Source organism: Ovis canadensis, chromosome 15 (assembly GCF_042477335.2).
Source record: "Ovis canadensis isolate MfBH-ARS-UI-01 breed Bighorn chromosome 15, ARS-UI_OviCan_v2, whole genome shotgun sequence".
Lineage (NCBI taxonomy): Eukaryota > Metazoa > Chordata > Mammalia > Artiodactyla > Bovidae > Ovis > Ovis canadensis.
The window spans coordinates 26,690,627-26,707,645 of NC_091259.1; the positions used below are offsets into that span (position 1 = coordinate 26,690,627).

At 40.8% G+C, this 17,019-nt stretch overlaps 1 pseudogene; it reads left to right on the plus strand.

Annotated features, from left to right (window-relative positions):
- Positions 1-17,019, plus strand: part of LOC138421178 (craniofacial development protein 2-like) — a 50,753-nt pseudogene that overhangs the window by 31,993 nt on the left and 1,741 nt on the right.

Here is a 17,019-nt window from a genome sequence, read left to right on the forward strand (position 1 = left end):
TGTTTTATTCTGTTGTCATTTCAAGCTGTCAGTTTCTCCCCTGAATTTGGCCAGCACAATACCCTCCATATTAGTGCTTTCCTGACTTCCAGCCTGAGAGCTGGTCTATTCTCACAGTAACTGCCAAACTTATGCATAAAGTTAAAGTTGGAACCTTTTGTCTATGCAGACAGAGGAATTCACAGAACAATTACTGTGGGAAGTGACTGTTCACAATTTGCTGGGAAACAGCTTTGCTGACTTGTGTGCACTGCAAGATAATTTAGCTCTGAAGAACAGGGAATAATAACCAAGTCCTTTCTTGAGGATCCCTGTAATAAGTGGAAAGCACAGCCACAGCAGCTGACTATACGAGTTCAGAAAATGCCACCCCTATGGGCAGTTTTTAATCATTGAGAAGCTGATGTATGAGCCTTGCCAGTGTGCTGTTTTCCACTCTTTTCCTTTTTACTGTAGGCACACAAAGCTCATTCATCCCTTTACCTGTGCAGTTGAGGGTTTGGGAGGGATACTGTCAGACATTCAGCCCACTTCCCTCCCACTTTTATGGCTAATGGATTTTAGGTGCAGGCACATGCCTTTGAGCTAATTCATAATAAAGGATGAAAATTAGTCACTAGAAGGCTGAAAAAAAGAATTTCTCCAGAATAAGTTTTTTTTTTCCCCCTGTGATAAATAACAACACTTTTTACAAGTTATACTTAAATTTTAAAAATAATAAAATATTTTGATCTTTGAAAAATCTGTTACTTTTATTCAGAGAGTTGATGCCCTTTAGATAGGGAATTAAGGTGCATCATGTAAAAGGCCAGCTTTGTCTCTAATGACCTCTGTGACCTCAAGTAAGTCTTCCTAATGATGAGTAGGGGTTAGTTTCCTCATCTGTATGTAGCTGCTGGGGTGGCCGTTGGCTCCGCTTAAGCATAGATTGGGCTGAGTGTCCTAGCAGCCCAAGCTCATCTTCCACTGAGCATATTCTCATGAAATAATAGTCACAAGAGCATCTCTTCCTTCTTCATCAGAAGAGAAAAAAAGGACATTTCTGTGGAGGTATAAGGGCAACACAAGAAAAGAATAATATAATGAAAGGGCAGATAATTTGGGTTCATTCTGAGCCCCCAGAACAAGAGAAGTTATAAGCAGAAGCTGAAGATATTTTGGGGAAGGTCATGATGAGCCTCTAAGCATAGGTGACGCTCCTTTGAGGCTCAGTTGGTGCAGTACAACCCAGAAGTAGACAGAGGGTCATTCTCTTCCATCAGCCAACAGCTCAGAAGTGAGGAGAATTCCAGCTAAAGCCTTTCCAGGTTTGGTAAAATTGATTGTCGTATAGGAGAGGTAGTAGGGAAAGTGGGATTGAGAAGAGATCTTTAGCCCCATACCATTGGCACTGAGTATTTTAAAAGATGATACTTTCCAAGGAAAAACTTAGACTATATCAACCCTGGCTACAGTGTCACTCATACAGTCTCAAGGTTTGGCATGCCACCAGAGAAATAAATTTTTGTAGTGGGAAAAATGGTGAGGAAATTTGACAGCCTCTTGTATTAATAAAAAGAATGAAGTCAGAAAATGGACAGTTTCCTTGGAGGATTCTTTTCTGGCCTTACTAAAAACCTTTGAACTTTGACTTCTGAGAGGTAGGCTCCAGAAAGAAATAAAATAAGGGTGTTGATAGTTTGTATGGCTCTTTGCTGGAGTTTGTCCAACTTCTCTGGCAGAATGCTGTGATGGAGAACTCGATTATATTTAACAGTTATTCAAATATGGGAAGTTGTAGGACAGTGCGTTTCTTAAGCTTGACGAACTGGAAGAGAATGAACAAATGAACACTTTACTTATTTGTGTTGTTGTTCTTACAGAAAGCCATTGTTCATTCATTTTCAAAATATGTTGCACAGAGCCCTGAATTTTCTTCAGTGTCTACTGAGAGTACCCCCCGCCTGCAGGGGAATGAGAGAGTGCGAAAATGTGATGGGTGGGGAGGGAGGCCAAGAGTTGGGATTCCTGGTCTCCTACCTACAGTTCAACCATAGTGGCTTGGCTCTGAATACTGGACCACTGCTTATGATTTTGTTTAAACAAAGCATTCCTTGGCTGAACCATGACCATTGTAATAGAGGCCGTGGCTAAAAGGAAGTAGTTCAAAACTCATTGCCAGAGAAGTCTCAATGCAGGATTTGGTGCAGGTTCATCCTACAGTGGCAACCTGAAAAGTGTTTTTGGTTCTCTGGGCTTCTCATGGGCTTCAAGAGAAGAGGAAGAACTCTCACCCAATTGAAATAGTTACTAAGACCCTTGCCAGGGTTGAGGAGACAGTGCAATCAATGATTTCTTATTTCAGAATAGTGCCCGAATAGACTGCAAAGGCCACAGAAATTGTAGGGAGCATATTTCCACACTGGAGTGTGACTGTTTTATGAAACAAGAGCCAGTGACTTCTGAAGCAGAAATTCTATTATTGTTGAGCAGAGGATGACCATTTCCTAGAAGATTTCAAGTTTAGAGATCCCTTAATTAGTGAAGACTATGGTTTTTCCAGTGGTCATGTCTGGATGTGAGAGTTGGACTGTGAAGAAAGCTGAGTGCTGAAGAATTGATGCTTTTGAACTGTGGTGTTGGAGAAGATTCTTGAGAGTCCCTTGGACTGCAAGGAGATCCAGCCAATTGATTCTAAAGGAGATTAGACCTGGGTGTTCATTGGAAGGACTGATGCTAAAGCTGAAACTCCAGTACTTTGGCCACCTCACGTGAAGCGTTGACTCATTGGATAAGACTCTGATGCTGGGAGGGATTGCAGGCAGGAGGAGAAGGGGACGACAGAAGATGAGATGGCTGGATGGCATCACTGACTCGATGGACATGAGTTTGAGTGAACTCCAGGTGTTGGTGATGGACAGGGAAGCCTGGAGTGCTGCGATTCATAGGGTCTCAAAGAGTCAGACATGACTGAGCAACTGAACTGAAGTGAACTGAACTGAACTAATTAGTGATCCAGAAACAAAACATAGTTGAAAGCACAGGAGCTGTATACTATGGTTTTCCTTCCTACCCTACCATGCCCCAGTTCCCAGTGCATATTCCTAAACTGCTACATACAGTTGAGGACTGATTAAACTCTTGAAGAAAAACGATTGAACGCTTTTCCAAACTCTTCAAACTTTGAGCTTGAACTCAAAGTTGCTCAGGCTCCAAACCTGAAATTCTTTGGCTCTCACATTTCACATCTAATCTATCAGCTAGTTTTGTTGGGTCTATCCTCAGTATCGATTCAGAATTCCATTTCTCACCACTTCCCTAACTACCACCTTGGTGTCAGTCTCATTTTCCTGTTATCTGGATTCTTGCCATAGTTTCCTAATTTTCATCCCCTCTCCCACCACCTATTCTCAGTGGAGAAGTCAGAGTTATTCTGTTAAGATGTGAAGAATGTAGGTCATTGTACTTCCTGTTTAAAATTGCATTTCACTCATAGTAAAAGTCAGTGTCTTCATAAAGCCCTTCAAGGCCCCTCTACTTAATATACGTGCTTGCATGCTAAATTGCTTCAGTTGTGTCTGACTCTGTGCAGTCCTATAGACTGTTGCCTGCCAGGTTCCTCTGTCTATAGGATTCTCCAGGCAAGATTACTGGAGTGGGTTGCCATATCCTACCCCAGGGAATCTTCCTGACCCAGGTATTGACAATGTGTCTCCCATATCTCCTAAATTGCAAGTGGATCCTTTACCACTGAGCCACCGGGGAAGTATCCTCCATTATTTCTCTGAATTCATTTCCCATTCACTCCAGACATACTGGCCTTCTTGCTGTTTCTTTTTAAAATTTATTCATTTATTTATTTCTAGCTGCACTGGGTCTTCATTGCTGCACAGGCTCTTCTCTGTTGTAAGCATGGGTTGCTTTCTAGGTGTGGGGCATGGGCTTCTCATTGTGGTGGTTTCTTTTGTTGCAGAGCACAGGCTCCAGGGCATGCAGGCTTCAGTAGTTGTAGCACAGGGGCTCAATACTTGTGGCTCGTGGGCTTTAGAGCACAGGCTCAATAGCATACAGGCTTAGTTACTCTGAGGCATGTGGGATCTTCCTGGATCAGGGATAAAACCCACATCTCCTGTATTGACAAGTGGATTCTTTACCAATGAGCCGCCAGGGAAGCCCCAGTATAGTTATCTCTTTAAGATCCTGACTTCATTCCCTTTGGATATAGTCCCAGAATTGAAATTACTGGGTTATAAAGTAGCTTTACTTTTAACTTTTTGAGGATCCTCCATACTGTTTTCCATGGTGATTATAACAATTTATATTCCCACCAACAATGTTCAAGGGTTCTCTTTTCTCCATATCTTCACTAATACTTTTATCTTTTTTCTTTCTGATGTCAACTTAAAACAATTGCACAACATGAAATTTGCAAGTTAAGTTTTGTTTGGGGCAAAGTGAAGACTGCAGCTCAAGAGACAGCACCTCAGAGAGCTCTGAGAAACTGCTCCAAAGATGCACGGAGAAAAGTCAGTATATATGTGATTTTGGTGAAGGGGGAAGATCTGCAATCAAGCACATGGTTTTTTAGAAAGTTTCTACTACTCTCATAAAGCTTTCCGCTAGTCAAGAGGTCACAGTTGAGGAGATACAAGAATTGGGCTCATAAAACTGGCTCCTGAAAACATCTAACCATCTGAAGACCTATCTTTGCAGTTTTTTCTCCTGAGCACAAAGTGCTTCATTTCTGCTCTCCACCCTGAACTCTTTCAGGGGGTCTTGAAGGTCAGTAGCTACAGGAGCACATGATTTAATCCTTGTAGATGTAAATGGCAAGTGACAATTTATAGTTGACAGTGATAATAGCATTTTAAGAGGTATGAGATGATATAATATTGTGGCTTTGATTTGTATTTCCCTAGTGGAGCACCTTTTCATTTGCATATTGACCATTAGTATATCTTCTTTTGAGAAATGTCTATTCAGGTCCTTTGCCTATTTAAAAAATTTGGGTTATTAGTTTTTTTGCTATTAAGTTGTATGCATCCCTTATATATTTTGAATATTAGCTCAATTATCAGATATATAGTTTGCAAAAATTTTCTCCCATTCCATAGGTTGCATTTTTACTCTGTTGGTTGTTTCCTCTGCTGTACAGAGATTTTAATTTGATGCAGTTCCACCTGTCTATTTTCCTTTATGTTATCTGTGCTTCTGTTATCCTATCTAAAAATCATGAACATGAGCTAGTCTTTATTTTCTCGAAAGCAGAATAAACTGAGTTTCATGCTATCTGAATTCTCATTTGAAATCCTATGTCACTCAACATATATAAAGAGAAACAGTTTGTCGGGAATTAGTGGAGCAGAGGCAGTGCCTACGTTCCAGAAGTCAAAACTGGAAGACAGGCATCTAAAGCATTTCTGGGCACAGTTCGTGGTCAGGTCCCACATTGCTGATTACTATTGCTTCTCGAAGTCGTAATTGAAGGGAGAACACAAACCTTCCTAAAGTGTACACTAGTCATCCTCCAAGTCCTAGACAGTTCCTTTCTCTGTTCAGTATATACTGTACTCAGGGATTTCATCAACCCATCTCTTTCCCAGATCCTTTGTGAAAATAGTCTTTTTATCAGAGCATTGGGTGAGGGATTACAATGACCAAGTTTATTGTAATGTCATGTGCACGACTATATTGTGTATTGATACACTGCATTAGAGTACAGTGATGACTCTATTTGAGCCAAGGGACATTTTCTGGAATCTCTGCTGTGATATTTGAGAATATTACTATGCTGTATATGGACTTGCCTCAAGTACTACAGTTAAAAAAGAAAAACAACACAAACCTTCCAATAAATGTATTAAGTCCAAAGTGGAAGGATGCAATTCTGAATCTTCCTTTCTTTTACTTCTAAACATGTGCCCATAAGAATTACTCAGAAGCACTGAAAATATAAATTGTGAGAAAAACCAAGTTTAATTGAATGCAATCTCTTTTGGTGGATATGGGTCAAACTAATCCTCTTAACCTCATTTCATCAGATTGCAAAGAGCCTCCTACTTCTTACTGTATATTTCAGTTCTGATGATTATGTGGATAAAATACACAAACTGAGATTATCTTAAAAGAACTTCAGAATCTCCCAGCATACTGGCAGAGGCAGTAATGATGTAAAATCCCTGCTGAATGGTTAGCAGTACTCATTCTGTGTTACTTCTTCTCATGTAGCCTCTATCTTTTGGGCCAGCTGCAGACAAATGGTTTGGCACCTGGGTTTTTGGCTGAAGAATTTAGGTTATATGTTTATATTATTTATTGGTGACCTCTGGACCTCAGTAATCAACATCTTCACAACTTTTGCCAGAGAGATTGTGCCCCTAAAGGCTCTTATTTCTTTCTGCTTTCCTTTGGTATCTCCCCTGCAGACTGAGCTAGTTTATGTGGCGTGGGTGAAAGCATAAATGGGGAACTTTGGGAGAAATAAAAAACAAGGGGATTTTCAGTGCATTCGGTAATTAACACACAAAGGTGTGGACATGTTCTAAGTGAACTCTGGCTTTGAGGTCTGAAGACAAACAATGGTTGCTTGGTCCTGGAACATGTCACTCAGGGTCGTAGTCCCCGTGGTCCATTCTGGCCTGAGGGGATAAGGAGTGTCTCGCAGTTTTTGGTTGAGGTATTTCTATTGATTCCTCTGGTCTTTGTCTCCTGGTTTCTGAAGCTAAAGCTTTTGTGGACAGTATGGTCCTTTGGGTCTTTGCTAGGTGAAGTTGAAGAACTATGGTATCAGATGAGTTCTACCCAGAGAGAAATGAGATTCTTTGAGCAAATTTAGTGTCTTTAGGTATGTAGCTTGTGCCTGGATACATGTCAATAAGAGAGGAAAAAAGTGTTAATACTGGTATTTGAGGAAGAAAGGTGGAATTCATATCCTTATATAATGAAATTAGTACCTTGCTGGCTCAGATGGTAAAGAATCTTCCTGAAATGCGGGAGACCTGGGTTCAATCCCTGGGTTGGGACGATCCCCTGGAGAAGGGAATGGCTACCCACTTCATTATTCCTGCCTGGAGAATTCCATGGACAGAGGACCCTGGCTGGCTATAGTCCATGGAGTCGTAAAAAGTCAGATATGACTGAGTGACTATCTTTTTTTTTTTTCAATAATAAAGCTAGTAAGTGGAAATTATTATCTTGGTCTATTATTCCTGCTTCAGATAGGCCCACTGTCATTTGGACTGATCTAGACCAGAGCAGGATTCCAAACCTGTACCTTGAGGTTGTGCTATTCCTTCATTCACTCCCTTGCTCACTCAGCCATCCATCCATCCATTGCATCCATCTTATTTATCCATCTATTTATTCAAGAAATAGTCATTCAACACTTATGTGTTGAGCTAGAGATACAGCTTATGTGTTGATACAGAGAAAAGAGTCAGTTTCCCCTTCTCATTGTAACAGGAGAGACACAGACAGATGAGTGATTATAGCATAGAGTGGGTTGCTCTATAGGCAAGCACAGTGATGCTGGAGAAGGGTGTCCCATGCTAGCTAAGAAATGAGGCCTTAGCTGAGTTTTAACAGATGAGAAGGGGTTAACTTGTTGAAGAGGGAGGAGAGGGCCTTCTGGGCAGTGGGACAATGTCCCATCATCTGGTTGAAGACTCTTTCCCAAAACATTCTTACTCTATCTTCTTCTAACTGGATGAGACCTAATAATGTCTGGTGTCAAGATTCTTGTGTGCTCACTGAATTCACCTGAGGACTCTGAGCTTTTTGCTCTAGCAATTGTTTAATTCTAAGAAAAATACATGGAAGCCACTGCTCAATTGATTACAGGGAAGACTGAGATATTGTGCCTTCTGGAGAGTCTGCTTTTCTTTTTAAGGAACTCACAACAGCTTCATAATGAAATTGTTCTAATTAAAATAATCCCTGAAAGTGAAAGTTGCTCAGTTGTGTCTGACTCTTTGCTATCCCATGGACTGTAGCCTGCCGGGCTCCTCTGTCCATGGAATTCTCCAGACAAGAGTACTGGAGTGGGTAGCCATTCCCTTCTCCAGGGGATCTTTTCAACCCAGGGATTGAACTGGGGTCTCCTGCATTGCAGGTGTATTATTTACCAACTGAGCCACCAGGGAAGCCCAAGAATACTGGAGTGGGTAGCCTCTCCCTTCTCCAAGGGATCTTCCTCACCTGAATTGGACCAGGATCTCCTGCATTGCAGGTAGATTCCTTACCAGTTGAGCTACCACTAACTGATAAAAGCTTGAATAGTATTTGGATTTCCTGCCAAGATTTGTAATAAATGGTGAAACCTGAAGTCAAGAGATGACACTTTACAAAGGTGGCTGAAAAGAAATTGTTAAAGAAATGTTTGACAAAGTGAGTCAAATAATGGCCTGGCACTATTCTTTGAATAGAAGGCCCAGCTTTGATCTTTTCCCACTGAACTGACAGTGATTCACAATATACGGTGTCTTATCATTTATCCTCCTTTCAAGTATACCATTCCTCCTTTTGTTCAGCTGCAAGCTTTTGTTTTCATTTCTGGCTTTCTCATGATCACTGAGAGGGCTGGAGGTATTATTTAAATACAACATATGCTCTTTCTGACTGTTGGAGAAACTTCCAAAGGTAAAGGGACCTTTTCTAATGTCACATATAAGTATCTGGGCATTTTTTCCTCTCTTTTTTGACGTGAGGAAAAATGGAGGCCTGAGGTTTGAGCACTGCCAAATCCAGTCAATCTAGGATCTAAGTGATGGGCAAGTACACTCCTCCTACACCTGAGCAGTATGTCTCTTTGAGATTTGGTGGTAGATGCTGAATGACAAGAGGTGGGTGACTTGTGTCCTAATTGATGCCTACTCTAAAAATTCAGAGGTCCTGATTTGAAACAAAGATATCTGACTTATGATAAGGCTGGAAGAAGCAGTCTTGATCAGAGAAAACTTTTTAACTCTGAGTGGATCAGAGATAGTGGATGATATGCGTTGTGGTGGTTGGAGAAGGGACTTGAGTCAATTCACAATTGACTCAAGGGATAGAGGATCTTATATATTGAATCCATGACCTTGATTCCATTTCTATGAAACTAAGGCAACTGAAGTTCTCAAGGGGTTTCAAATGGAAATGGTAAAGTAGGGACATTCATATGAGGTATGCTCATGGGTGTCAGATGGATCTGAATTTCAGATCTGAGTCTCCCACTCATAAGCTGCATGGTTCTAGACAAGTTACTTAAACTCTCTGTCCATGTCCTCTTATATAAAGTGGAGAGAATTATTTCAGAATGAATAGCAAAGACTAATTAATATTAAGATAAAAAGAATTGTATAAACATGACTAAAGTGACTGGCACCCAATAAAGGATACCTACACATAGTAGGAAAAATTAGCCAGAAAGTGAACTAGAAGGGTAAGATAGGACTGATGCACGCAGACAATGGGAAGCCTCTATAAGTCAATTGATTACACAATTGACCTCCACACTTCAAAGTCAGTAATAACAGCAATGAAATATAATAACAATGACAATTTGGGTTATAGTAGAATTCTGATATTATGAAATGATGTGATTCTGACTCAGCCATGCTTCAGTGCTGCCTGGCATCCATTTGGGGTCTGAGTTTGATGCCTAATTGGCTCTGCCTTCCTTACAAGTCTTGGGATCTGAAACCCTCATATTAGCAATACAAAAGAAGTGAATAAAAAGTGAAAGAGCTAGCTAGTTGGTCTTCAGAACGGTCTTGGACTCAATTCACCACCCAACTGTTTATCTTTTTTTTCTCAGAAAAGTTCATGAGAAGACTGCAGGACCATCTCTCTGGGTAGTATATTCACCTAGCAAGGTCTGCCTAGGAAGAGTGGTCACAGAGCACAGAGGGCCCCCCATCCATTAGGAAGACATGAACCAGTGTTACCCTACAGCTCCTTTATCCCTAGAGGAAAGGAGATGGTAGCTAACATTTACCAAGTGTCCTCAGGCAGTCCCGCCTAGTTAAAATAGCATGTTCTTAAGTTCCCTGCTAGGAAGTACCCAAAAGGAAGAAGTTGCTACTCTTCTGACCTAAAATACAAGAGCATGAGCCCTTCTTTGTGAAAAGTATCCTAGTTGTTGCAAATTCTGATGTTTTCTTTTCACCTTACCTTTTAAACTTGCAGAATGTCTTTAATTGTAATATAACTTGACTCTGTATTCTCTTTTTGACTCAACTTTTTAAACTGCCCAGTTTGGTAGATATTACTTTATTTTTTGTGTTAGAAATCCATACTAAAGAATTTACAGTAGTTATATAAGTATATGAATATTTTTTGAAAACCAATGAGTTACATTGTCAGGTGAGCATTCATTTCTCTGTACCGAAAATCAATTTTATTTACTTGTTAATAGACTGAGTTTTGGGTGCTGATATAAGATCTTATTTAGGCAAACATAAGCTTGTGAAGCTATGCTAGAATGCACTAGGGTTCAGAGTTAAAACAAAAGAGATCCAGCTGTGTCATTTACACTCTCAATTCTAGAAAACTTCTCCATCCATGTCTTTTCTAAGGACATAGGATAAAAAAAGCAACTCTATCATAACGGAAATACCCATTTTGGATTGGAGTCTCTGATTCCATTCTGTACTTTCAAAAGAAGTCTGATGACTAGATGGAAGGGATTTGTAAATAGGAAAGCCCCATTTTTTAATATCATCTGTTACTACTTCTACTATTAGTTCAGTAATTTGGTTCTATTCAGAGAATATTTATTAAGTGATTTCTAAGTCAAGGCTATGGTTTTTCCAGTAGTCATGTATGGATGTGAGAGTTGGACTATAAAGAAAGCTGAGCACAGAAGAATTGATGCTTTTGAACTGTGGTGTTGGAGAAGACTCTTGAGAGTCCCTTGGACAGCAAGGAGATCCAACCAGTCCATACTAAAGGAGATCAGTCCTGGGTGTTTATTGGAAGGTCTGTTGTTGAAGTTGAAACTCCAATATTTTGGCTACCTGGTGCAAAGAGCTGACTCATTTGAAAAGACATTGAAACATGTATAATATCATATATGAAACGAATCATCAGTCCAGGCTCGATGCATGATACTAGATGCTTGGGGCTGGTGCACTGAGATGACCCAGAGGGATGGTACGGGGAGGGAGAAGGGAGGAGGGAGGGGGGCTCAGGATGGGGAAAGTGTGTATACCTGTGGCGGATTCATGTTGACGTATGGCAAAACCAATACAATATTGTAAAGTAATTAACCTCCAATTAAAATAAATAAATTTACATTAAAAAAAAAGACCCTGATGCTGGGAAAGATTGAGGGCGGGAGGAGAAGGGGACGGCAGAGGATGAGATGGTTGGATGGCATCACCGACTCAATGGACATGAGTTTGGGTAAACTCTGGGAGTTGGTGATGGACAGGGAGGCCTGGCGTGCTGTGGTTCATGGGGTCCCAAAGAGTTGGACACGACTGAGTGACTGGACTGAACTGAACTGAATAAGCTTGGCATATTCTGAATTCTTTGGAGAGTTTTTTTTTTTTTTTTAATTACAGGACTTAATTTTTCATCTCAAGGAGATTATAATTTACTGGGAATATCTGGCATAAATATCTCATATTTATGAACAAAACAGAAAAATTAAGTACCTAATCACAGAAGAAATTAAAAAATTTTTTGAAGACTATGCATATTAGGAATTCAGTTTTCAGCTACAGTATTTACTATTACACACATGTGTCACATTTGGTTGTGAGATTTATTGCAGGTAATTTACTAGTAATAATAACTGAAAACCTAAAATTTGTGAGTTATTTATTCTGTATATAATTAGGGTGGATTCAGTGTAATTTCTAAACATCACTTGTTTGGATGCTGAAATATTTTCTTGAAGAAAAAATCAGAGAAGTTGAAGCTAACAAGCTATAATTATAGTATTACTTTTTGTTTAGGAGTTCTGGCCTTGCAATCACTCAAATCCCAATTCCCTCACTTTGTCTAACATCATTCAAACTCCTTGGTTTGCCATGAGGATTCATGGAGAGAATCCCTGAGCAGCGTGCTCACCTTACCAGGAGGCAACCACCAGATAAATGTCAGCCAGTGTCATTATTAAATATGTATAGTGCTGAGTACGCAGCTATTATTCTAAGAGACCAGAAAAGAGAGCAAGAAGTGCTGGCTTCAGTGAAGAAGGAAAGCTTAAGAACAGGACACCTGCAAGAATGGTGCAGGTTAAGGAGACGTATTCATTGCACTTTCACTGCTCTAGTGCCAGGCCCCATGCTATGCTTCACTTCCTGTTTTGTCCATTACTGACCAGCCAATCCTGAATTTTCTATTTGATGTCCTTGGAGTTTGGCTGATCCTTACATGATTGGATTGTTTGGCTTTGGGAAAGTGTGTCATCCCTTGATTCCTTTCTTCTTTTTCTCATACAAACAAGTTCCTATATATCACTTATATACCTCCATCAGTGCAGACTGGCCCTTCCCAAGCCAGGATCCTCTGCCCTGACCTTTGCCCTATCCCTCAAGCTATTTCTTTGTTCTTAGTAAACCCAACTGCATTTCTATCTGTAATTTTTTTAAAAAAAATTTTTTTTTAATTTTAAAATCTTTAATTCTTACATGCATTCCCAAACATGACCCCACCTCCCACCTCCCTCCCCACAACAACTCTCTGGGTCATCCCCATGCACCAGCCCCAAGCATGCTGCACCCTATGTCAGACATGGACTGGCGATTCAATTCTTACATGATAGTTTACATGTTAGAATTCCCATTCTCCCAAATCATCCCACCCTCTCCCTCTCCCTCTGAGTCCAAAAGTCCGTTATACACATCTGTGTCTTTTTTCCTGTCTTGCATATAGGGTCGTCATTGCCATCTTCCTAAATTCCATATATATGTGTTAGTATACTGTATTGGTGTTTTTCTTTCTGGCTTACTTCACTCTGTATAATTGGCTCCAGTTTCATCCATCTCATCAGAACTGATTCAAATGAACTCTTTTTAATGGCTGAGTAATACTCCATTGTGTATATGTACCACAGCTTTCTTATCCATTCATCTGCTGATGGACATCTAGGTTGTTTCCATTTCCTGGCTATTATAAACAGTGCTGAAATGAACATTGGGGTACATGTGTATCTTTCAATTCTGGTTTCCTCGGTGTGTATGCCCAGAAGTGGGATTGCTGGGTCATAAGGTAGTTCTATTTGCAATTTTTTAAGGAATCTCCACACTGTTGTCCATAGTGGCTGTACTAGTTTGCATTCCCACCAACAGTGTAGGAGGGTTCCCTTTTCTCCACACCCTCTCCAGCATTTATTGCTTGCAGATTTTTGGATCGCAGCCATTCTGACTGGTGTGAAGTGGTACCTCATTGTGGTTTTGATTTGCATTTCTCTAATAATGAGTGATGTTGAGCATCTTTTCATGTGTTTGTTAGCCATCCGTATGTCTTCTTTGGAGAAATGTCTATTGAATTCTTTGGCCCATTTTTTGATTGGGTCGTTTATTTTTCTGGAATTGAGCTGCATAAGTTGCTTGTATATTTTTGAGATTAGTTGTTTGTCAGTTGCTTCAATCTTGAGAAAGAAGAATGGAACTGGAGGAATCAACTTGCCTGACTTCAGGCTCTACTACAAAGCCACAGTCATCAAGACAGTATGGTACTGGCACAAAGACAGACACATAGATCAATGGAACAAAATAGAAAGCCCAGAGATAAATCCACACACATATGGACACCTTATCTTTGACAAAGGAGGCAAGAATATACAATGGAGTAAAGACAATCTCTTTAACAAGTGGTGCTGGGAAAACTGGTCAACCACTTGTAAAAGAATGAAACTAGATCACTTTCTAACACCGTACACAAAAATAAACTCAAAATGGATTAAAGATCTAAATGTAAGATCAGAAACTATAAAACTCCTAGAGGAGAATATAGGCAAAACACTCTCAGAAATAAATCACAGCAGGATCCTCTATGATCCACCTCCCAGAATTCTGGAAATAAAAGCAAAAATAAACAAATGGGATCTAATTAAAATTAAAAGCTTCTGCACAACAAAGGAAAATATAAGCAAGGTGAAAAGACAGCCTTCTGAATGGGAGAAAATAATATCTGTAATTTTTTAAGTCATCACTTCCGTTAACACAACTACTTACACTCATTAAAAAATATTTTAAGTATCTTAAAAACAAAAAGTAAAGAGAAATAAGAAGTTCCACAGATATATTAATTTTCAATTATTTTGAAGATTCTGCCCTATTTGTTTACTAGTGGCTTAGACAGTAAAGAATATCTACAATGTAGGAGACCCAGGTTCGACCCAGGAGACCAGGTTCCTGGTTTGAGAAGATCTCCTGAAGAAGGGAATGGCAATCACTCCAATATTCTTGCTTGGATAATTCCATGGACAGAGGAGCCTGGTGGGCTGTAGTCCATGTGGTCACGAATCAGACATGACTGAGCAACTAACACTTTCACTTTTGGACAGTAAATAGTCTGCCTGCAATGCAAGAGACACAGGTTTGATCCCTGGGCCAGAAAGATTCCCTGGAGAAGTGAATGGCAACCCATTTCTGTAATCTTGCCTGGAGAACTCCATGGACAGAGGAGTGTGGTTGGTTATGGTCCATGGGGTCTCAAAGAGTCAGAAATACAACTTAGAAACCAACACATTTACTTTTCATCCTTTTTTTGCTTTTTCTGTGTTGAATTATTTTTACTTTTTTAAAAATTGAAATATAGGAGTATGACTGGGAAGCCGGACAATAGAGCCAATTTTAAGACGATGCTTAGCTGAAAGAAAAACTTTAGCCACAAACCCACCATATCCCTCCCTAACCTGAGTATCCATCCTAACACCTAGACACAGCTCCACCCAACTTCCTGCAGGCTTCCATGCTAGACATCTCATGCCAAACAGTGAAACAGGACCACAGCTCTGCCCATCAGCAGACAGGATGCCTAAAATAGTACTAAGGTCACAGATACCCCAAAACACACCCTCTGATATGGCCCTATCAGTTAGAGGGAAAAGACTCAGCCCCACCCACCAGAGCAGAGGCACCAGTCCCAACCATCAGGAAACCTACACAAGCCTCTGAACCTACTCACTCACCAGGGGTCAGACAACAGAAGCAAGAGGAACTATGGCTCTGCAGCCTGCAGAAAGGAGATGGTAAATACAGTAAGTTAGAGAAAATAAGATTACAGAGAAATATGTTGCAGATGAAGGAGCAAGGTAAAAAATAAGGTCAAATAAATGAATAGGAAGTAGGCAATCTACCTGAAAGAGCATTCAGAGTAATGATAGTAAAGATGATCAAAAATCTTGGAAATAGAGTGAAGGCACAGGTGGGGAAAATACAAGAAATGTTAAAAAGGACTTAGAAGAACTAAAGAACAAGCCAAGAGTGATGAACAATACAATAAATGAAGTGAAAAATATGCTAGAAGGAATCAATAGCAGAATAACTGAGTCAGAAGAACAGATAAGTGAGTTAGAAGACAGAATGGTGGAAATAACTGCTGAAGAGCAGAATAAAGAAAATAGAATGCAAAGAAGTGAGAACAATCTCAGAGACCTCTGGGATAGCATTAAATGCAACAACATCTGAATTATAGGGTCATAGCAGAAGCTCGCCAACTGAGATGAACTGCCCAGAAGTGTGGCTGAGAGGAGCTACCCCTCTCCCAAGGTCAAGGGCAGCGACTGAGTGCCAATCTGTGTTGGCACAGCAGTGGCCGAGAGGAGCCACCTGACCTCTGAGGTCGGGGGGGCGGGGTGCGGCCGAGAGGAGCTACCATATGCCCGAGGTCAGGTGAGGCTGCCGAGAGGAGCAACCTCACGTCCAAGGAGCAGCAGCTGCACGGGTGCAGAAGGGCCGAGAGGAGCTACTCCAATTTCAAGGTCAGGAAGGGCCTCGTCCGAGGTAGGGAGCGGCGGCTGCGCTTTGCTGGAGCAGCCATGAAGAGATACCGCAAGTCCAGTTCAGTTCAGTTTAGTTGCTCAGTCGTGTCCGACTCTTTGCGACCCCATGAATCGCAGCACGTGAGGCCTCCCTGTTCATCACCATCTCCTGGAGTTCACTCAGACTCACGTCCATCGAGTCCGTGATGCCATCCAGCCATCTCATCCTCGGTCTTCCCCTTCTCCTCCTGCCCCTAATCCCTCCCAGCATCAGAGTCTTTTCCAATGAGTCAACTCTTCGCATTAGGTGGCCAAAGTACTGGAGCTTCAGCTTTAGCATCATTCCTTCCAAAGAAATCCCAGGGTTGATCTCCTTCAGAATGGACTGGTTGGATCTCCTTGCAGTCCAAGGGCATCTCAAAAGTCTTCTCCAAAACCACAGTTCAAAGCATCAATTCTTCGGCGCTCAGCTTTTTTCACAGTCCAACTCTCACATCCATACATGACTACTGGAAAAACCATAGCCTTGACTAGGCGGACCTTAGTCGGCAAAGTAATGTCTCTGCTTTTGAATATGCTATCTAGGTTGGTCATAACTTTTCTTCCAAGGAGAAAGCGGCTTTTAATTTCATGGCTGCAATCACCATCTGCAGTGATTTTGGATCCCCCCAAAATAAAGTCTGACACTGTTTCTACTGTTTCCCCATCTATTTCCCATGAAGTGATGGGACCAGATGCCATGATCTTCATTTTCTGAATGTTGAGCTTTAAGCCAACTTTTTTGCTCTCCTCTTTCACTTTCATCAAGAGGCTTTTTAGTTCCTCTTCACTTCCTGCCAAAGGGTGGTGTCATCTGCATATCTGAGGTTATTGATATTTCTCCCGGCAATCTTGATTCCAGCTTGTGTTTCTTCCAGTCCAGCATTTCTCATGATGTACTCTGCATATAAGTTAAATAAGCAGGGTGACAATATACAGCCTTGACATACTCCTTTTCCTATTTGGAACCAGTCTGTTGTTTCATGTCCAGTTCTTACTGTTGCTTCCTGACCTGCATACAGATTTCTCAAGAGGCAGGTCAGGTGGTCTGATATTCCCATCTCTTTCAGAATTTTCCACAG